Below are 24,328 nucleotides of genomic sequence, written 5' to 3' on the forward strand. Positions count from 1 at the left end.
AGTTGAATGACTCCAGTCAGACAGTTGACCAGCTCCCAGTAGACCAGTTTGATGACTCCAGTCGGACAGTTGACCAATCCCAGTTGACCAGTTTGATGTCTCCAGTCGGACAGTTGAGCGACTCTCAGTTAACCAGTTTGATGACTCCAGTCGGACAGTTGAGCGACTCCCAGTTGACCAGTTTGATGACTCCAGTCGGACAGTTGACCAGCTCCCAGTTGACCAGTTGAATGACTCCAGTCAGACAGTTGACCAATCCCAGTTGACCAGTTTGATTACTCCAGTTGGACAGTTGACCAATCCCAGTTGACGAGTTTGATGACTCCAGTCGGACAGTTGACCAATTCCAGTTGACCAGGTGAATGACTCCAGTCGGACAGTTGACCAATCCCAGTTGACCAGTTTGATGACTCCAGTCGGACAGTTGACCAATCCCAGTTGACCAGTTTGATGACTCCAGTCGGACAGTTGAGCGACTCCCAGTTGACCAGTTTGATGACTCCAGTCGGACAGTTGAACAGCTCTCAGTTGACAGTTTGATGACTCCAGTCGGACAGTTGACCAATCCCAGTTGACCAGTTTGATAACTCCAGTCAGACAGTTGACCAATCACAGTTGACCAGTTGAATAAGTCCTGTCGGACAGTTGACCAATCGCAGTTGACCAGTTTGATGACTCCAGTCGGACAGTTGACCAATCCCAGTTGACCAGTTTGATGACTCCAGTCGGACAGTTGAGCCACTCCCAGTTGACCAGTTTGATGACTCCAGTCGGACAGTTGACCAATCACAGTTGACCAGTTGAATAACTCCTGTCGGACAGTTGACCAATCACAGTTCACCAGTTGAATAACTCCAGTCGGACAGTTGACCAATCACAGTTGACCAGTTGAATGACTCCAGTCGGACAGTTGACCAATCCCAGTTGACCAGTTTGATGACTCCAGTCGGACAGTTGACCAATCCCAGTTGACCAGTTTGATGACTCCAGTCGGACAGTTGAGCAACTGCCAGTTGACCAGTTGAATGACTCCAGTCTGCCAGTTGACAAATCCCAGTTGACCAGTTTGATGACTCCAGTCGGCCAGTTGTCCAATCCCAGTTGACCAGTTGAATGACTCCAGTCGGACAGTTGACCAATCCCAGTTGACCAGTTTGATGACTCCAGTCGGGCAGTTGAGCGACTCCCAGTTGACGGGTTTAATGACTCCAGTCGGACAGTTGACCAATCCCAGTTGAACAGTTTGATGACTCCAGTCGGACAGTTGACCAATCCCAGTTGACCAGTTGAATGACTCCAGTCGGACAGTTGACCGATCCCAGTTGATGTGTTTGATGACTCCAGTCGAACAGTTGACCAATCCCAGTTGACCACTTTGATGTCTCCAGTCGGACAGTTGAGCGACTCCCAGTTGACGAGTTTGATGACTCCAGTCGGACAGTTGACCGATCCCAGTTGACGAGTATGATGACTGCAGTCGGACAGCTGAGCGACTCCCAGTTGACCAGTATGATGACTCCAGTCGGACAGTAGAGCGACTCCCAGTTGATCAATTTGATGACTCCAGTCAGACAGTTGACCAATCCCAGTTGACCAGTTGAATGACTCTGTCGGACAGTTGACCAATCCCAGTTGACATGTTTGATGACTCGAGTCGGACAGTTGAGCGACACCCAGTTGAACAGTTCGATGACTCCAGTTGGACAGTTGACCAGCTCCCAGTTGACCAGTTTGATGACTCCAGTCGGACAGTTGACCAATCCCTGTTGACCAGTTGAATGACTCGAGTCGGACAGTTAACCAATCCCAGTTGACCAGTTTGATGACTCCAGTCGGACAGTTGAGCGAATCCCAGTTGACCAGTTTGATGACTCCAGTCGGACAGTTGACCAGCCCCCAGTTGACCAGTTGAATGACTCCAGTCGGACAGTTGAGCGACTCCCAGTTGACCAGTTTGATGACTCCAGTCGGACAGTTGAGCGACTCCCAGTTGACCAGTTGAATGACTCCAGTCAGACAGTTGACCAGCTCCCAGTTAACCAGTTTGATGACTCCAGTCGCACAGTTGACCAGCTCCCAGTTGACCAGTTCGATGACTCCAGTCGGACAGTTGACCAATCCAAGTTGACCAGTTTGATGACTCCTGTCGGACAGTTGACCAATCCCAGTTGACGAGTTTGATGACTCCAGTCGGACAGTTGACCAGCTCCCAGTTGACGAGTTTGATGACTCCAATCGGACAGTTGACCAGCTCCCAGTTGACCAGTTGAATGACTCCAGTCGGACAGTTGACCAATCCCAGTTGACCAGTTTGATGTCTTCAGTCGGACAGTTGAGCGACTCTCTGTAGACCAGTTTGATGACTCCAGTCGGACAGTTGAGCGACTCCCAGTTGACCAGTTCGATGACTCCAGTCGGACAGTTGACCAATCCCAGTTTACCAGTTTGATTACTCCAGTTGGACAGTTGACCAATCCCAGTTGACGAGTTTGATGACTCCAGTCGGACAGTTGAACAATTCCAGTTGACCAGGTGAATGACTCCAGTCGGACAGTTGACCAATCCCAGTTGACCAGTTTGATGACTCCAGTCGGACAGTTGACCAATCCCAGTTGACCAGTTTGATGACTCCAGTCGGACAGTTGAGCGACTCCCAGTTGACCAGTTTGATGACTCCAGTCGGACAGTTGAACAGCTCTCAGTTGACAGTTTGATGACTCCAGTCGGACAGTTGACCAATCCCAGTTGACCAGTTTGATGACTCCAGTCAGACAGTTGACCAATCACAGTTGACCAGTTGAATAACTCCTGTCGGACAGTTGACCAATCACAGTTGACCAGTTGGATGACTCCAGTCGGACAGTTGACCAATTCCAGTTGACCAGTTTGATGACTCCAGTCGGACAGTTGAGCCACTCCCAGTTCACCAGTTTGATGACTCCAGTCGGACAGTTGACCAATCCCAGTTGACGAATTTGATGACTCCAGTTGGACAGTTGACCAATCCCAGTTGACGAATTTGATGACTCCAGTCGGACAGTTGACCAATCCCAGTTGACCAGTTTGATGACTCCAGTCGGACAGTTGAGCGACTCCCAGTTGACCAGTTTGATGACTCCAGTCGGACAGTTGAACAGCTCCCAGTTGACCAGTTTGATGACTCCAGTCGGACAGTTGACCAATCCCAGTTGACCAGTTTGATGACTCCAGTCAGACAGTTGACCAATCACAGTTGACCAGTTGAATAACTCCAGTCGGACAGTTGACCAATCACAGTTGACCAGTTGAATGACTCCAGTCGGACAGTTGACCAATCCCAGTTGACCAGTTTGATGACTCCAGTCGGACAGTTGACAAATCCCAGTTGACCAGTTTGATGACTCATATCGGACAGTTGACCAATCCCAGTTGACCAGTTTGATGACTCCAGTCAGACAGTTGACCAATCACAGTTGACCAGTTTGATGACTCCAGTCTGACAGTTGACCACCTCCCAGTTGACCAGTTTGATGACTCCAGTCGGACAGTTGACCAATTCAAGTTGACCAGTTTGATGTCTCCAGTCGGACAGTAGACCAATCCCAGTTGACCAGTTTGATGACTCCAGTAGGACAGTTGAGCGACTCCCAGTTGACCAGTATGATGACTCCAGTCGGACAGTTGAGCGACTCCCAGTTGACCAGTTGAATGACTCCAGTCAGACAGTTGACCAGCTCCCAGATGACCAGTTCGATGACTCCAGTCGGACAGTTGACCAATCCCAGTTGACCAGTTGAATGACTCCAGTCGGACAGTTGAGTGACTCCCAGCTGACCAGTTTGATGACTCCAGTCGGACAGTTGACCAGCTCCCAGTTGACCAGTTCGATGACTCCAGTCGGACAGTTGACCAATCCCAGTTGACCAGTTTGATGACTCCAGTCGGACAGTTGACCAGCTCCCAGTTGACCAGTTTGATGACTCCAGTCGGACAGTTGAGCGACTCCCAGTTGACCAGTTTGATGACTCCAGTCGGACAGTTGAACAGCTCCCAGTTGACCAGTTTGATGACTCCAGTCGGACAGTTGACCAATCCCAGTTGACCAGTTTGATGACTCCAGTCAGACAGTTGACCAATCACAGTTTACCAGTTGAATAACTCCAGTCGGACAGTTGACCAATCACAGTTGACCAGTTGAATGACTCCAGTCGGACTTTTGACCAATCCCAGTTGACCAGTTTGATGACTCCAGTCGGACAGTTGACCAATCCCAGTTGACCAGTTTGATGACTCCAGTCGGACAGTTGAGCGACTGCCAGTTGACCAGTTTGATGACTCCAGTCGGACAGTTGACCAATCCCAGTTGACCAGTTTGATGACTCATGTCGGACAGTTCACCAATCCCAGTTGACCAGTTTGATGACTCCAGTCAGACAGTTGACCAATCACAGTTGACCAGTTTGATGACTCCAGTCTGACAGTTGACCACCTCCCAGTTGACCAGTTGAATGACTCCAGTCGGACAGTTGACCAGCTCCCAGTTGACCAGTTCGATGACTCCAGTCGGACAGTTGACCAATCCCAGTTGACCAGTTGAATGACTCCAGTCGGACAGTTGAGTGACTCCCAGCTGACCAGTTTGATGACTCCAGTCGGACAGTTGACCAGCTCCCAGTTGACCAGTTCGATGACTCCAGTCGGACAGTTGACCAATCCCAGTTGACCAGTTTGATGACTCCAGTCGGACAGTTGACCAGCTCCCAGTTGACCAGTTCGATGACTCCAGTCGGACAGTTGACCAGCCCCCAGTTGACCAGTTGAAAAACTTCAGTCGCACAGTTGAGCGACACCCATTTGACCAGTTGAATGACTCCAGTCGGACAGTTGACCAATCCCAGTTGACCAGTTTGATGACTCCAGTCGGACAGTTGACCAATCCCAGTTGACGAGTTTGATGACTCCAGTCGGACAGTTGACCGACTCCCTGTTGACCAGTTTGATGACTCCAGTCGGACAGTTGAGCGACTCCCAGTTGACCAGTTGAATGACTCCAGTCGGACAGTTGACCAATCCCAGTTGACGAATTTGATGACTCCAGTCGGACAGTTGACCAATCACAGTTGACCAGTTGAATAACTCCTGTCGGACAGTTGACCAATCACAGTTCACCAGTTGAATAACTCCAGTCGGACAGTTGACCAATCACAGTTGACCAGTTGAATGACTCCAGTCGGACAGTTGACCAATCCCAGTTGACCAGTTTGATGACTCCAGTCGGACAGTTGACCAATCCCAGTTGACCAGTTTGATGACTCCAGTCGGACAGTTGAGCAACTGCCAGTTGACCAGTTGAATGACTCCAGTCTGCCAGTTGACAAATCCCAGTTGACCAGTTTGATGACTCCAGTCGGCCAGTTGTCCAATCCCAGTTGACCAGTTGAATGACTCCAGTCGGACAGTTGACCAATCCCAGTTGACCAGTTTGATGACTCCAGTCGGGCAGTTGAGCGACTCCCAGTTGACGGGTTTAATGACTCCAGTCGGACAGTTGACCAATCCCAGTTGAGCAGTTTGATGACTCCAGTCGGACAGTTGACCAATCCCAGTTGACGAGTTTGATGACTCCAGTCGGACAGTTGACCGATCCCAGTTGACGTGTTTGATGACTCCAGTCGAACAGTTGACCAATCCCAGTTGACCACTTTGATGTCTCCAGTCGGACAGTTGAGCGACTCCCAGTTGACGAGTTTGATGACTCCAGTCGGACAGTTGACCGATCCCAGTTGACGAGTATGATGACTGCAGTCGGACAGCTGAGCGACTCCCAGTTGACCAGTATGATGACTCCAGTCGGACAGTAGAGCGACTCCCAGTTGATCAATTTGATGACTCCAGTCAGACAGTTGACCAATCCCAGTTGACCAGTTGAATGACTCTGTCGGACAGTTGACCAATCCCAGTTGACAAGTTTGATGACTCCAGTCGGACAGTTGAGCGACTCCCAGTTGAACAGTTCGATGACTCCAGTTGGACAGTTGACCAGCTCCCAGTTGACCAGTTTGATGACTCCAGTCGGACAGTTGACCAATCCCAGTTGACCAGTTTGATGTCTCCAGTCGGACAGTTGACCAATCCCAGTTGACCAGTTGAATGACTCGAGTCGGACAGTTAACCAATCCCAGTTGACCAGTTTGATGACTCCAGTCGGACAGTTGAGCGAATCCCAGTTGACCAGTTTGATGACTCCAGTCGGACAGTTGACCAGCCCCCAGTTGACCAGTTGAATGACTCCAGTCGGACAGTTGAGCGACTCCCAGTTGACCAGTTTGATGACTCCAGTCGGACAGTTGAGCGACTCCCAGTTGACCAGTTGAATGACTCCAGTCAGACAGTTGACCAGCTCCCAGTTAACCAGTTTGATGACTCCAGTCGCACAGTTGACCAGCTCCCAGTTGACCAGTTCGATGACTCCAGTCGGACAGTTGACCAATCCCAGTTGACGAGTTTGATGACTCCAGTCAGACAGTTGACCAGCTCCCAGTTGACGAGTTTGATGACTCCAATCGGACAGTTGACCAGCTCCCAGTTGACCAGTTGAATGACTCCAGTCGGACAGTTGACCAATCCCAGTTGACCAGTTTGATGTCTTCAGTCGGACAGTTGAGCGACTCTCAGTAGACCAGTTTGATGACTCCAGTCGGACAGTTGAGCGACTCCCAGTTGACCAGTTTGATGACTCCAGTCGGACAGTTGACCAGCTCCCAGTTGACAAGTTGAATGACTCCAGTCGGACAGTTGACCAATCCCAGTTTACCAGTTTGATTACTCCAGTTGGACAGTTGACCAATCCCAGTTGACGAGTTTGATGACTCCAGTCGGACAGTTGACCAATCCCAGTTGACCAGTTTGATGACTCCAGTCGGACAGTTGAGCGACTCCCAGTTGACCAGTTTGATGACTCCAGTCGGACAGTTGAACAGCTCTCAGTTGACAGTTTGATGACTCCAGTCGGACAGTTGACCAATCCCAGTTGACCAGTTTGATGACTCCAGTCAGACAGTTGACCAATCACAGTTGACCAGTTGAATAACTCCTGTCGGACAGTTGACCAATCACAGTTGACCAGTTGGATGACTCCAGTCGGACAGTTGACCAATTCCAGTTGACCAGTTTGATGACTCCAGTCGGACAGTTGAGCCACTCCCAGTTGACCAGTTGAATGACTCCAGTCGGACAGTTGAGCGACTCCCAGTTGACCAGTTGAATGACTCCAGTCGGACAGTTGACCAATCCCAGTTGACCAGTTTGATGACTCCAGTCGGCCAGTTGTCCAATCCCAGTTGACCAGTTGAATGACTCCAGTCGGACAGTTGACCAATCCCAGTTGACCAGTTTGATGACTCCAGTCGGGCAGTTGAGCGACTCCCAGTTGACGAGTTTAATGACTCCAGTCGGACAGTTGACCAATCCCAGTTGACCAGTTTGATGACTCCAGTCGGACAGTTGACCAATCCCAGTTGACGAGTTTGATGACTCCAGTCGGACAGTTGACCAATCCAAGTTGACCAGTTTGATGTCTCCAGTCGGACAGTTGACCAATCCCAGTTGACCAGTTTGATGACTCCAGTAGGACAGTTGAGCGACTCCCAGTTGACCAGTTTGATGACTCCAGTCGGACAGTTGAGCGACTCCCAGTTGACCAGTTGAATGACTCCAGTCAGACAGTTGACCAGCTCCCAGTTGACCAGTTTGATGACTCCAGTCGGACAGTTGACCAATCCCAGTTGACAAGTTTGATGTCTCCAGTCGGACAGTTGAGCGACTCCCAGTTGACGAGTTTGATGACTCCAGTCGGACAGTTGACCGATCAAAGTTGACGAGTTTGATGACTGCAGTCGGACAGCTGAGCGACTCCCAGTTGATCAGTATGATGACTCCAGTCGGACAGTAGAGCGACTCCCAGTTGATCATTTTGATGACTCCAGTCAGACAGTTGACCAATCCCAGTTGACCAGTTTGATGACTCCAGTCGGACAGTTGAGCGACACCCAGTTGAACAGTTTGATGACTCCAGTCGGACAGTTGACCAGCTCCCAGTTGACCAGTTTGATGACTCCAGTCGGACAGTTGACCAATCCCAGTTGACCAGTTGAATGACTCCAGTCGGATAGTTGACCAATCCCAGTTGACCAGTTTGATGACTCCAGTCGGACAGCTGAGCGACTCCCAGTTGACCAGTTTGATGACTCCAGTCGGACAGTTGACCAGCCCCCAGTTGACCAGTTGAATGACTCCAGTCGGACAGTTGAGCGACTCCCAGTTGACCAGTTTGATGACTCCAGTCGGACAGTTGAGCGACTCCCAGTTGACCAGTTGAATGACTCCAGTCAGACAGTTGACCAGCTCCCAGTTGACCAGTTTGATGACTCCAGTCGGACAGTTGACCAATCCCAGTTGACCAGTTCGATGACTCCAGTCGGACAGTTGACCAATCCAAGTTGACCAGTTTGATGACTCCAGTCGGACAGTTGATCAATCCCAGTTGACGAGTTTGATGACTCCAGTCGGACAGTTGAGCGACTCCCAGTTGACGAGTTTGATGACTCCAGTCGGACAGTTGACCAGCTCCCAGTTGACCAGTTGAATGACTCCAGTCGGACAGTTGACCAATCCCAGTTGACCAGTTTGATGTCTCCAGTCGGACAGTTGAGCGACTCTCAGTTAACCAGTTCGATGACTCAAGTCGGACAGTTGACCAGCTCCCAGTAGACCAGTTTGATGACTCCAGTCGGACAGTTGAGCGACTCCCAGTTGACCAGTTTGATGACTCCAGTCGGACAGTTGACCAGCTCCCAGTTGACCAGTTGAATGACTCCAGTCGGACAGTTGACCAATCCCAGTTGACCAGTTTGATTACTCCAGTTGGACAGTTGACCAATCCCAGTTGACGAGTTTGATGACTCCAGTCGGACAGTTGACCAATTCCAGTTGACCAGGTGAATGACTCCAGTCGGACAGTTGACCAATCCAGGTTGACCAGTTTGATGACTCCAGTCGGACAGTTGAGCGACTCCCAGTTGACCAGTTTGATGACTCCAGTCGGACAGTTGAACAGCTCTCAGTTGACAGTTTGATGACTCCAGTCGGAAAGTAGACCAATCCCAGTTGACCAGTTTGATGACTCCAGTCAGACAGTTGACCAATCACAGTTGACCAGTTGAATAACTCCTGTCGGACAGTTGACCAATCACAGTTGACCAGTTGAATGACTCCAGTCGGACAGTTGACCAATCCCAGTTGACCAGTATGATGACTCCAGTCGGACAGTTGACCAATCCCAGTTGAACAGTTTGATGACTCCAGTCGGACAGTTGAGCCACTCCCAGTTGACCAGTTTGATGACTCCAGTCGGACAGTTGACCAATCCCAGTTGACGAATTTGATGACTCCAGTCGGACAGTTGACCAATCCCAGTTGACCAGTTTGTAGATTCCAGTCGGACAGTTGAGCGACTCCCAGTTGACCAGTTTGATGACTCCAGTCGGACAGTTGACCAATCCCAGTTGACGAGTTTGATGACTCCAGTCGGACAGTTGGCCAATCCAAGTTGACCAGTTTGATGTCTCCAGTCGGACAGTTGACCAATCCCAGTTGACCAGTTGAATGACTCCTGTCGGACAGTTGACCAATCCCAGTTGACCAGTTTGATGACTCCAGTAGGACAGTTGAGCGACGCCCAGTTGACCAGTTTGATGACTCCAGTCGGACAGTTGAGCGACTCCCAGTTGACCAGTTGAATGACTCCAGTCAGACAGTTGACCAGCTCCCAGTTGACCAGTTTGATGACTCCAGTCGGACAGTTGACCAGCTCCCAGTTGACCAGTTCGATGACTCCAGTCGGACAGTTGACCAATCCCAGTTGACCAGTTGAATGACTCCAGTTGGACAGTTGAGTGACTCCCAGCTGACCAGTTTGATGACTCCAGTCGGAGAGTTGACCAGCTCCCAGTTGACCAGTTCGATGACTCCAGTCGGACAGTTGACCAATCCCAGTTGACCAGTTTGATGACTCCAGTCGGACAGTTGACCAGCTCCCAGTTGACCAGTTCGATGACTCCAGTCGGACAGTTGACCAGCCCCCAGTTGACCAGTTGATTAACTTCAGTCGCACAGTTGAGCGACACCCAGTTGACCAGTTGAATGACTCCAGTCGGACAGTTGACCAATCCCAGTTGACCAGTTTGATGACTCCAGTCGGACAGTTGACCAATCCCAGTTGACGGGTTTGATGACTCCAGTCGGACAGTTGAGCGACTCCCTGTTGACCAGTTTGATGACTCCAGTCGGACAGTTGAGCGACTCGCAGTTGACCAGTTGAATGACTCCAGTCGGACAGTTGACCAATCCCAGTTGACCAGTTTGATGACTCCAGTCGGCCAGTTGTCCAATCCCAGTTGACCAGTTGAATGACTCCAGTCGGACAGTTGAGCAATCCCAGTTGACCAGTTTAATGACTCCAGTCGGGCAGTTGAGCGACTCCCAGTTGACGAGTTTGATGACTCCAGTCGGACAGTTGACCAATCCAGTTGACCAGTTTGATGACTCCAGTCGGACAGTTGACCAATCCCAGTTGACGTGTTTGATGACTCCAGTCGAACAGTTGACCAATCCCAGTTGACAAGTTTGATGTCTCCAGTCGGACAGTTCAGCGACTCCCAGTTGACGAGTTTGATGACTCCAGTCGGACAGTTGACCGATCAAAGTTGACGAGTTTGATGACTGCAGTGGGACAGCTGAGCGACTCCCAGTTGATCAGTATGATGACTCCAGTCGGACAGTTGAGCGACTTCCAGTTGATCAATTTGATGACTCCAGTCAGACAGTTGACCAATCCCAGTTGACCAGCTGAATGACTTCTGTCGGACAGTTGACCAATCCCAGTTGACCAGTTTGATGACTCCAGTTGGACAGTTGAGCGACACCCAGTTGAACAGTTTGATGACTCCAGTCGGACAGTTGACCAGCTCCCAGTTGACCAGTTTGATGACTCCAGTCGGACAGTTGACCAATCCCAGTTGACCAGTTTGATGTCTCCAGTCGGACAGTTGACCATTCCCAGTTGACCAGTTGAATGACTCCAGTCGGACAGTTGACCAATCCCAGTTGACCAGTTTGATGACTCCAGTCGGACAGCTGAGCGACTCCCAGTTGACCAGTTTGATGACTCCAGTCGGACAGTTGACCAGCCCCCAGTTGACCAGTTGAATGACTCCAGTCGGACAGTTGAGCGACTCCCAGTTGACCAGTTTGATGACTCCAGTCGGACAGTTGAGCGACTCCCAGTTGACCAGTTGAATGACTCCAGTCAGACAGTTGACCAGCTCCCAGTTGACCAGTTTGATGACTCCAGTCGGACAGTTGACCAATCCCAGTTGACCAGTTCGATGACTCCAGTCGGACAGTTGACCAATCAAAGTTGACCAGTTTGATGACTCCAGTCGGACAGTTGATCAATCCCAGTTGACGAGTTTGATGACTCCAGTCGGACAGTTGAGCGACTCCCAGTTGACGAGTTTGATGACTCCAGTCGGACAGTTGACCAGCTCCCAGTTGACCAGTTGAATGACTCCAGTCGGACAGTTGACCAATCCCAGTTGACCAGTTTGATGTCTCCAGTCGGACAGTTGAGCGACTCTCAGTTAACCAGTTCGATGACTCAAGTCGGACAGTTGACCAATCCCAGTTCACCAGTTTGATGACTCCAGCCGGACAGTTGAGCGACTCCCAGTTGACGAGTTTGATGACTCCAGTCGGACAGTTGACCAGCTCCCAGTTGACCAGTTTGATGACTCCAGTAGGACAAATGACCAGCTCCCAGTTGACGAGTTTGATGACTCCAGTCGGATAGTTGATCAATCCCAGTTGACGGGTTTGATGACTCCAGTCGGACAGTTGACCAATCCCAGTTGACCAGTTTGATGACTCCAGTCGGAAAGTTGACCAATCCCATTTGACCAGTTTGATGTCTCCAGTCGGACAGTTGACCAGCTCCCAGTTGACCAGTTGAATGACTCCAGTCAGACAGTTGACCAATCCCAGTTGACCAGTTTGATGACTCCAGTCGGACAATTGACCAGCTCCCAGTTGACCAGTTTGATGACTCCAGTCGGAAAGTTGACCAATCCCAGTTGACCAGTTTGATGACTCCAGTCGGACAGTTGAGCGACTCCCAGTTGACCAGTTTGATGACTCCAGTCGGACAGTTGAACAGCTCTCAGTTGACAGTTTGATGACTCCAGTCGGAAAGTAGACCAATCCCAGTTGACCAGTTTGATGACTCCAGTCAGACAGTTGACCAATCACAGTTGACCAGTTGAATAACTCCTGTCGGACAGTTGACCAATCACAGTTGACCAGTTGAATGACTCCAGTCGGACAGTTGACCAATCCCAGTTGACCAGTATGATGACTCCAGTCGGACAGTTGACCAATCCCAGTTGAACAGTTTGATGACTCCAGTCGGACAGTTGAGCCATTCCCAATTGACCAGTTTGATGACTCCAGTCGGACAGTTGACCAATCCCAGTTGACGAATTTGATGACTCCAGTCGGACAGTTGACCAATCCCAGTTGACCAGTTTGAAGACTCCAGTCGGACAGTTGAGCGACTCCCAGTTGACCAGTTTGATGACTCCAGTCGGTCAGTTGACCAATCCCAGTTGACGAGTTTGATGACTCCAGTCGGACAGTTGAGCGACTCCCAGTTGACCAGATTCATGACTCCAGTCGGACAATTGACCAGCTCCCAGTTGACCAGTTGAATGACTCCAGTCGGACAGTTGACCAATCCCAGTTGACCAGTTTGATAACTCCAGTCGGCCAGTTGACCAATCCCAGTTGACCAGTTTGATGACTCCAGTCGGACAGTTATCCAATTCCAGTTGACCAGTAAAATGACTGCAGTCGGACTGTTGACCAATCCCAGTTGACCAGTTGAATGACTCCAGTCGGACAGTTGACCAATCCCAGTTGACGAGGTTGATGACTCCAGTCGGAAAGTTGACCAATCCCAGTTGACGAGTTTGATGACTCCAGTCGGACAGTTGACCAATCCCAGTTGACCAGTTTGATGACTCCAGTCGGAGAGTTGACCAGTTTGATGTCTCCAGTCGGACAGTTGACCATTCCCAGTTGACCAGTTGAATGACTCCAGTCGGACAGTTGACCAATCCCAGTTGATGCGTTTGATGACTCCAGTCGGACAGTTGAGCGACTCCCAGTTGACCAGTTTGATGACTCCAGTCGGACAGTTGACCAATTCCAGTTGACCAGTTTGATGACTGCAGTCGGACAGATAACCAATCCCAGTTGACGAGTTTAATGACTTCAATCGGACAGTTGACCAATTCCAGTTGACCAGTTGAATGACTCCAGTCGGACAGTTGACCAATCCCAGTTGATGCGTTTGATGACTCCAGTCGGACAGTTGAGCGACTCCCAGTTGACGAGTTTGATGACTCCAGTCGGACAGTTGACCATCTCCCAGTTGACCAGTTTGATGACTCCAGTAGGACAAATGACCAGCTCCCAGTTGACGAGTTTGATGACTCCAGTCGGATAGTTGATCAATCCCAGTTGACCAGTTTGATGACTCCAGTCGGAAAGTTGACCAATCCCAGTTGACCAGTTTGATGACTCCAGTCGGAAAGTTGACCAATCCCAGTTGACCAGTTTGATGTCTCCAGTCGGACAGTTGACCAGCTCCCAGTTGACCAGTTGAATGACTCCAGTCAGACAGTTGACCAATCCCAGTTGACCAGTTTGATGACTCCAGTCGGACAATTGACCAGCTCCCAGTTGACCAGTTTGATGACTCCTGTCGGAAAGTTGACCAATCCCAGTTGACCAGTTTGATGACTCCAGTCGGACAGTTGACCAGTTGAATGACTCCTGTCGGACAGTTGACCAATCCCAGTTGACCAGTTTGATGACTCCAGTCGGACAGTTGAGCGACTCCCAGTTGACCAGATTCATGACTCCAGTCGGACAATTGACCAGATCCCAGTTGACCAGTTGAATGACTCCAGTCGGACAGTTGACCAATCCCAGTTGACCAGTTAGATGACTCCAGTCGGAAAGTTGACCAATCCCAGTTGACCAGTTTGATGACTCCAGTCGGACAGTAATCCAATTCCAGTTGACCAGTATAATGACTGCAGTCGGACAGTTGACCAATCCCAGTTGACCAGTTGAATGACTCCAGTCGGACAGTTGACCAATCCCAGTTGACGAGGTTGATGACTCCAGTCGGAAAGTTGACCAATCCCAGTTGACGAGTTTGATGACTCCAGTCGGACAGTTGACCAATCCCAGTTGACCAGTTTGATGACTCCAGTCGGAGAGTTGACCAGTTTGATGTCTCCAGTCGGACAGTTGACCATTCCCAGTTGACCAGTTGAATGACTCCAGTCGGACAGTTGACCAATCCCAGTTGATGCGTTTGATGACTCCAGTCGGACAGTTGAGCGACTCCCAGTTGAGCAGTTTGATGACTCCAGTCGGACAGTTGAGCGACTCCCAGTTGACCAGTTTGATGACTCCAGTCGCACAGTTGACCAATCACAGTTGACCAGTTTGATGACTCCAGTCGGACAGTTGGCCAATCCCAGTTGACCAGTTTGATGACTCCAGTCGCACAGTTGACCAATCCCAGTTGACCAGTTGAATTACTCCAGTCGGACAGTTGACCAATCCCAGTTGATGCGTTTGATGACTCCAGTCGGACAGTTGACCAATTCGAATTGACCAGTTTGATGACTCCAGTCGGACAGTTATCCAATTCCAGTTGACCAGTATAATGACTGCAGTCGGACAGTTGACCAATCCCAGTTGATGCGTTTGATGACTCCAGTCGGACAGTTGACCAATTCGAGTTGACGCGTTTGATGACTCCAGTCGGACAGTTGACCAATCCCAGTTGACCAGTTTGATGTCTCCAGTCGGACAGTTGACCATTCCCAGTTGACCAGTTGAATGACTCCAGTCGGACAGTTGACCAATCCCAGTTGATGCGTTTGATGACGCCAGTCGGACAGTTCAGCGAGTCCCAGTTGACCAGTTTGATGACTTCAGTCGGATAGTTGACCAATCCCAGTTGACCAGTTTGATGACTCCAGTCGGACAGTTGAGCGACTCCCAGTTGACCAGTTTGATGACTCCAGTAGGACAATTGACCAGCTCCCAGTTGACGAGTTTGATGACTCCAGTCGGACAGTTGATCAATCCCAGTTGACGAGTTTGATGACTCCAGTCAGACAGTTGACCAATCCCAGTTGACGAGTTTGATGACTCCAGTCGGACAGTTGACCAATCCCAGTTGACCAGTTTGATGACTCCAGTCGGACAGTTGACCAATCCCAGTTGACCAGTTTGATGACTCCAGTCGGACAATTGACCAGCTCCCAGTTGACCAGTTTGATGACTCCAGTCGGAAAGTTGACCAATCCCAGTTGACCAGTTTGATGTCTCCAGTCGGGCAGTTGACTGACTCCAGTCGGACAGTTGACCAATCCCAGTTGACCAGTTTGATGACTCCAGTCGGACAGTTGACCAGTTGAATGACTCCTGTCGGACAGTTGACCAATCCCAGTTGACCAGTTTGATGACTCCAGTCGGACAGCTGACCAATCCCAGTTGACCAGTTGAATGACTCCAGTCGGACAGTTGAGTGACTCCCAGCTGACCAGTTTGATGACCTCAGTCGCACACTTGAGAGACTCCCAGTTGACCAGTTCGATGACTCCAGTCGGACAGTTGACCAGCCCCCAGTTGACCAGTTGAATGAATACAGTCGGACAGTTGACCAATCACAGTTGAGCAGTTTGATGATTCCAGTCGGACAGTTGACCAATCCCAGTTGACCAGTTTGATGACTCCAGTCGGACAATTGATCGACTCCCAGTTGAACAGTTTGATGACTCCAGTCGGACAGTTGACCAGCTCCCAGTTGACCAGTTTGATGACTCCAGTCGGACAGTTGACCAATCCCAGTTGACCATTTTGATGTCTCCAGTCGGACAGTTGACCATTCCCAGTTGACAAGTTGAATGACTCCAGTCGGACAGTTGACCAATCCCAGTTGACCAATTTGATGACTCCAGTCGGACAGCTGAGCGACTCCCAGTTGACCAGTTTGATGACTCCAGTCGGACAGTTGACCAGCCCCCAGTTGACCAGTTGAATGACTCCAGTCGGACAGTTGAGCGACTCCCAGTTGACCAGTTTGATGACTCCAGTCGGACAGTTGAGCGACTCCCAGTTGACCAGTTGAATGACTCCAGTCAGACAGTTGACCAGCTCCCAGTTGACCAGTTTGATGACTCCAGTCGGACAGTTGACCAATCCCAGTTGACCAGTTCGATGACTCCAGTCGGACAGTTGACCAATCAAAGTTGACCAGTTTGATGACTCCAGTCGGACAGTTGATCAATCCCAGTTGACGAGTTTGATGACTCCAGTCGGACAGTTGAGCGACTCCCAGTTGACGAGTTTGATGACTCCAGTCGGACAGTTGACCAGCTCCCAGTTGACCAGTTGAATGACTCCAGTCGGACAGTTGACCAATTCCAGTTGACCAGGTGAATGACTCCAGTCGGACAGTTGACCAATCCCAGTTGACCAGTTTGATGACTCCAGTCGGACAGTTGACCAATCCCAGTTGACCAGTTTGATGACTCCAGTCGGACAGTTGAGCGACTCCCAGTTGACCAGTTTGATGACTCCAGTCGGACAGTTGAACAGCTCTCAGTTGACAGTTTGATGACTCCAGTCGGAAAGTAGACCAATCCCAGTTGACCAGTTTGATGACTCCAGTCAGACAGTTGACCAATCACAGTTGACCAGTTGAATAACTCCTGTCGGACAGTTGACCAATCACAGTTGACCAGTTGAATGACTCCAGTCGGACAGTTGACCAATCCCAGTTGACCAGTATGATGACTCCAGTCGGACAGTTGACCAATCCCAGTTGAACAGTTTGATGACTCCAGTCGGACAGTTGAGCCATTCCCAATTGACCAGTTTGATGACTCCAGTCGGACAGTTGACCAATCCCAGTTGACGAATTTGATGACTCCAGTCGGACAGTTGACCAATCCCAGTTGACCAGTTTGAAGACTCCAGTCGGACAGTTGAGCGACTCCCAGTTGACCAGTTTGATGACTCCAGTCGGTCAGTTGACCAATCCCAGTTGACGAGTTTGATGACTCCAGTCGGACAGTTGAGCGACTCCCAGTTGACCAGATTCATGACTCCAGTCGGACAATTGACCAGCTCCCAGTTGACCAGTTGAATGATTCCAGTCGGACAGTTGACCAATCCCAGTTGACCAGTTTGATAACTCCAGTCGGCCAGTTGACCAATCCCAGTTGACCAGTTTGATGACTCCAGTCGGACAGTTATCCAATTCCAGTTGACCAGTAAAATGACTGCAGTCGGACTGTTGACCAATCCCAGTTGACCAGTTGAATGACTCCAGTCGGACAGTTGACCAATCCCAGTTGACGAGGTTGACGACTCCAGTCGGAAAGATGACCAATCCCAGTTGACGAGTTTGATGACTCCAGTCGGACAGTTGACCAATCCCAGTTGACCAGTTTGATGACTCCAGTCGGAGAGTTGACCAGTTTGATGTCTCCAGTCGGACAGTTGACCATTCCCAGTTGACCAGTTGAATGACTCCAGTCGGACAGTTGACCATTCCCAGTTGACCAGTTTGAAGACTCCAGTCGGACAGTTGACCAATCCCAGTTGACCAGTTTGATGACACCAGTCGCACAGTTTACCAATCCCAGTTGACCAGTTGAATTACTCCAGTCGGACAGTTGACCAATCCCAGTTGATGCGTTTGATGACTCCAGTCGGACAGTTGACCAATTCCAGTTGACCAGTTTGATGACTGCAGTCGGACAGTTAACCAATCCCAGTTGACGAGTTTAATGACTTCAATCGGACAGTTGACCAATTCCAGTTGACCAGTTTGATGATTGCAGTCAGACAGTTGACCAATCCCATTTGACCAGTTGAATGATCCCAGTCGGACAGTTGACCAATCCCAGTCGACGCGTTTGATGACTCCAGTCGGACAGTTGACCAATCCCAGTTGACCAGTTTGATGACTCCAGTCGGACAGTTGACCATACCCAGTTGACCAGTTGAATGACTCCAGTCGGATTGTTGACCAATCCCAGTTGATGCGTTTGATGACTCAAGTTGGACAGTTGAGCGACTCCCAGTTGACCAGGTTCATGACTCCAGTCGGACAATTGACCAGCTCCCAGTTGACCAGTTGAATGATTCCAGTCGGACAGTTGACCAATCCCAGTTGACCAGTTTGATAACTCCAGTCGGCCAGTTGACCAATCCCAGTTGACCAGTTTGATGACTCCAGTCGGACAGTTATCCAATTCCAGTTGACCAGTAAAATGACTGCAGTCGGACTGTTGACCAATCCCAGTTGACCAGTTGAATGACTCCAGTCGGACAGTTGACCAATCCCAGTTGACGAGGTTGACGACTCCAGTCGGAAAGATGACCAATCCCAGTTGACGAGTTTGATGACTCCAGTCGGACAGTTGACCAATCCCAGTTGACCAGTTTGATGACTCCAGTCGGAGAGTTGACCAGTTTGATGTCTCCAGTCGGACAGTTGACCATTCCCAGTTGACCAGTTGAATGACTCCAGTCGGACAGTTGACCATTCCCAGTTGACCAGTTTGATGACTCCAGTCGGACAGTTGACCAATCCCAGTTGACCAGTTTGATGACACCAGTCGCACAGTTTACCAATCCCAGTTGACCAGTTGAATTACTCCAGTCGGACAGTTGACCAATCCCAGTTGATGCGTTTGATGACTCCAGTCGGACAGTTGACCAATTCCAGTTGACCAGTTTGATGACTGCAGTCGGACAGTTAACCAATCCCAGTTGACGAGTTTAATGACTTCAATCGGACAGTTGACCAATTCCAGTTGACCAGTTTGATGATTGCAGTCAGACAGTTGACCAATCCCATTTGACCAGTTGAATGATCCCAGTCGGACAGTTGACCAATCCCAGTTGACGCGTTTGATGACTCCAGTCGGACAGTTGACCAATCCCAGTTGACCAGTTTGATGACTCCAGTCGGACAGTTGACCATACCCAGTTGACCAGTTGAATGACTCCAGTCGGATTGTTGACCAATCCCAGTTGATGCGTTTGATGACTCCAGTCGGACAGTTGAGCGACTCCCAGTTGACGAGTTTGATGACTCCAGTCGGACAGTTGACCAGCTCCCAGTTGACCAGTTTGATGACTCCAGTAGGACAAATGACCAGCTCCCAGTTGACGAGTTTGATGACTCCAGTCGTATAGTTGATCAATCCCAGTTGACGGGTTTGATGACTCCAGTCGGACAGTTGACCAATCCCAGTTGACCAGTTTGATGACTCCAGTCGGAAAGTTGACCAATCCCAGTTGACCAGTTTGATGTCTCCAGTCGGACAGTTGACCAGCTCCCAGTTGACCAGTTGAATGACTCCAGTCAGACAGTTGACCAATCCCAGTTGACCAGTTTGATGACTCCAGTCGGACAATTGACCAGCTGCCAGTTGACCAGTTTGATGACTCCAGTCGGAAAGTTGACCAATCCCAGTTGACCAGTTTGATGACTCCAGTCGGACAGTTGACCAGTTGAATGACTCCTGTCGGACAGTTGACCAATCCCAGTTGACCAGTTTGATGACTCCAGTCGGACAGTTGAGCGACTCCCAGTTGACCAGATTCATGACTCCAGTCGGACAATTGACCAGATCCCAGTTGACCAGTTGAATGACTCCAGTCGGACAGTTGACCAATCCCAGTTGACCAGTTAGATGACTCCAGTCGGAAAGTTGACCAATCCCAGTTGACCAGTTTGATGACTCCAGTCGGACAGTAATCCAATTCCAGTTGACCAGTATAATGACTGCAGTCGGACAGTTGACCAATCCCAGTTGACCAGTTGAATGACTCCAGTCGGACAGTTGACCAATCCCAGTTGACGAGGTTGATGACTCCAGTCGGAAAGTTGACCAATCCCAGTTGACGAGTTTGATGACTCCAGTCGGACAGTTGACCAATCCCAGTTGACCAGTTTGATGACTCCAGTCGGACAGTTGACCAATCCCAGTTGATGCGTTTGATGACTCCAGTCGGACAGTTGACCAATTCCAGTTGACCAGTTTGATGACTGCAGTCGGACAGTTAACCAATCCCAGTTGACGAGTTTAATGACTTCAATCGGACAGTTGACCAATTCCAGTTGACCAGTTTGATGATTGCAGTCTGACAGTTGACCAATCCCATTTGACCAGTTGAATGATCCCAGTCGGACAGTTGACCAATCCCAGTCGACGCGTTTGATGACTCCAGTCGGACAGTTGACCAATCCCAGTTGACCAGTTTGATGACTCCAGTCGGACAGTTGACCATACCCAGTTGACCAGTTGAATGACTCCAGTCGGATTGTTGACCAATCCCAGTTGATGCGTTTGATGACTCCAGTTGGACAGTTGAGCGACTCCCAGTTGACCAGATTCATGACTCCAGTCGGACAATTGACCAGCTCCCAGTTGACCAGTTGAATGATTCCAGTCGGACAGTTGACCAATCCCAGTTGACCAGTTTGATAACTCCAGTCGGCCAGTTGACCAATCCCAGTTGACCAGTTTGATGACTCCAGTCGGACAGTTATCCAATTCCAGTTGACCAGTAAAATGACTGCAGTCGGACTGTTGACCAATCCCAGTTGACCAGTTGAATGACTCCAGTCGGACAGTTGACCAATCCCAGTTGACGAGGTTGACGACTCCAGTCGGAAAGATGACCAATCCCAGTTGACGAGTTTGATGACTCCAGTCGGACAGTTGACCAATCCCAGTTGACCAGTTTGATGACTCCAGTCGGAGAGTTGACCAGTTTGATGTCTCCAGTCGGACAGTTGACCATTCCCAGTTGACCAGTTGAATGACTCCAGTCGGACAGTTGACCATTCCCAGTTGACCAGTTTGATGACTCCAGTCGGACAGTTGACCAATCCCAGTTGACCAGTTTGATGACACCAGTCGCACAGTTTACCAATCCCAGTTGACCAGTTGAATTACTCCAGTCGGACAGTTGACCAATCCCAGTTGATGCGTTTGATGACTCCAGTCGGACAGTTGACCAATTCCAGTTGACCAGTTTGATGACTGCAGTCGGACAGTTAACCAATCCCAGTTGACGAGTTTAATGACTTCAATCGGACAGTTGACCAATTCCAGTTGACCAGTTTGATGATTGCAGTCAGACAGTTGACCAATCCCATTTGACCAGTTGAATGATCCCAGTCGGACAGTTGACCAATCCCAGTTGACGCGTTTGATGACTCCAGTCGGACAGTTGACCAATCCCAGTTGACCAGTTTGATGACTCCAATCGGACAGTTGACCATACCCAGTTGACCAGTTGAATGACTCCAGTCGGATTGTTGACCAATCCCAGTTGATGCGTTTGATGACTCCAGTCGGACAGTTGAGCGACTCCCAGTTGACGAGTTTGATGACTCCAGTCGGACAGTTGACCAGCTCCCAGTTGACCAGTTTGATGACTCCAGTAGGACAAATGACCAGCTCCCAGTTGACGAGTTTGATGACTCCAGTCGGATAGTTGATCAATCCCAGTTGACGGGTTTGATGACTCCAGTCGGACAGTTGACCAATCCCAGTTGACCAGTTTGATGACTCCAGTCGGAAAGTTGACCAATCCCAGTTGACCAGTTTGATGTCTCCAGTCGGACAGTTGACCAGCTCCCAGTTGACCAGTTGAATGACTCCAGTCAGACAGTTGACCAATCCCAGTTGACCAGTTTGATGACTCCAGTCGGACAATTGACCAGCTGCCAGTTGACCAGTTTGATGACTCCAGTCGGAAAGTTGACCAATCCCAGTTGACCAGTTTGATGACTCCAGTCGGACAGTTGACCAGTTGAATGACTCCTGTCGGACAGTTGACCAATCCCAGTTGACCAGTTTGATGACTCCAGTCGGACAGTTGAGCGACTCCCAGTTGACCAGATTCATGACTCCAGTCGGACAATTGACCAGATCCCAGTTGACCAGTTGAATGACTCCAGTCGGACAGTTGACCAATCCCAGTTGACCAGTTAGATGACTCCAGTCGGAAAGTTGACCAATCCCAGTTGACCAGTTTGATGACTCCAGTCGGACAGTAATCAAATTCCAGTTGACCAGTATAATGACTGCAGTCGGACAGTTGACCAATCCCAGTTGACCAGTTGAATGACTCCAGTCGGACAGTTGACCAATCCCAGTTGACGAGGTTGATGACTCCAGTCGGAAAGTTGACCAATCCCAGTTGACGAGTTTGATGACTCCAGTCGGACAGTTGACCAATCCCAGTTGACCAGTTTGATGACTCCAGTCGGAGAGTTGACCAGTTTGATGTCTCCAGTCGGACAGTTGACCATTCCCAGTTGACCAGTTGAATGACTCCAGTCGGACAGTTGACCAATCCCAGTTGATGCGTTTGATGACTCCAGTCGGACAGTTGAGCGACTCCCAGTTGACCAGTTTGATGACTCCAGTCGGACAGTTGGCCAATCCCAGTTGACCAGTTTGATGACTCCAGTCGCACAGTTGACCAATCCCAGTTGACCAGTTGAATTACTCCAGTCGGACAGTTAACCAATCCCAGTTGATGCGTTTGATGACTCCAGTCGGACAGTTGACCAATTCGAATTGACCAGTTTGATGACTCCAGTCGGACAGTTATCCAATTCCAGTTGACCAGTATAATGACTGCAGTCGGACAGTTGACCAATCCCAGTTGATGCGTTTGATGACTCCAGTCGGACAGTTGACCAATTCGAGTTGACGCGTTTGATGACTCCAGTCGGACAGTTGACCAATCCCAGTTGACCAGTTTGATGTCTCCAGTAGGACAGTTGACGATTCCCAGTTGACCAGTTGAATGACTCCAGTCGGACAGTTGACCAACCCCAGTTGATGCGTTTGATGACTCCAGTCGGACAGTTCAGCGAGTCCCAGTTGACCAGTTTGATGACTTCAGTCGGACAGTTGACCAATCCCAGTTGACCAGTTTGATGACTCCAGTCGGACAGTTGAGCGACTCCCAGTTGACCAGTTTGATGACTCCAGTAGGACAATTGACCAGCTCCCAGTTGACCAGTTTGATGACTCCAGTCGGAAAGTTGACCAATCCCAGTTGACCAGTTTGATGTCTCCAGTCGGGCAGTTGACTGACTCCAGTCGGACAGTTGACCAATCCCAGTTGACCAGTTTGATGACTCCAGTCGGACAGTTGACCATTCCCAGTTGACCAGTTGAATGACTCCAGTCGGACAGTTGACCAATCCCAGTTGATGCGTTTGATGACTCCAGTCGGACAGTTCAGCGAGTCCCAGTTGACCAGTTTGATGACTTCAGTCGGACAGTTGACCAATCCCAGTTGACCAGTTTGATGACTCCAGTCGGACAGTTGAGCGACTCCCAGTTGACCAGTTTGATGACTCCAGTAGGACAATTGACCAGCTCCCAGTTGACCAGTTTGATGACTCCAGTCGGAAAGTTGACCAATCCCAGTTGACCAGTTTGATGTCTCCAGTCGGGCAGTTGACTGACTCCAGTCGGACAGTTGACCAATCCCAGTTGACCAGTTTGATGACTCCAGTCGGACAGTTGACCAGTTGAATGACTCCTGTCGGACAGTTGACCAATCCCAGTTGACCAGTTTGATGACTCCAGTCGGACAGCTGACCAATCCCAGTTGACCAGTTGAATGACTCCAGTCGGACAGTTGAGTGACTCCCAGCTGACCAGTTTGATGACCTCAGTCGCACACTTGAGAGACTCCCAGTTGACCAGTTCGATGACTCCAGTCGGACAGTTGACCAGCCCCCAGTTGACCAGTTGAATGAATACAGTCGGACAGTTGACCAATCACAGTTGACCAGTTTGATGATTCCAGTCGGACAGTTGACCAATCCCAGTTGACCAGTTTGATGACTCCAGTCGGACAATTGATCGACTCCCAGTTGACCAGATTGATGACTCCAGTCGGACATTTGACCAGCTCCCAGTTGACCAGTTGAATGACTCCAGTCGGACAGTTGACCAATCCCAGTTGACCAGTTTGATGACTCCAGTCGGACAGTTGAGCGACTCCCAGTTGACGAGTTTGATGACTCCAGTCGGACAGTTGACCAATCCCAGTTGACGAGTTTGATGTCTCCAGTAGGACAGTTGACCAA

This window comes from Scyliorhinus torazame, chromosome X, assembly GCF_047496885.1.
Source record: "Scyliorhinus torazame isolate Kashiwa2021f chromosome X, sScyTor2.1, whole genome shotgun sequence".
Taxonomy (NCBI): Eukaryota; Metazoa; Chordata; class Chondrichthyes; order Carcharhiniformes; family Scyliorhinidae; genus Scyliorhinus; species Scyliorhinus torazame.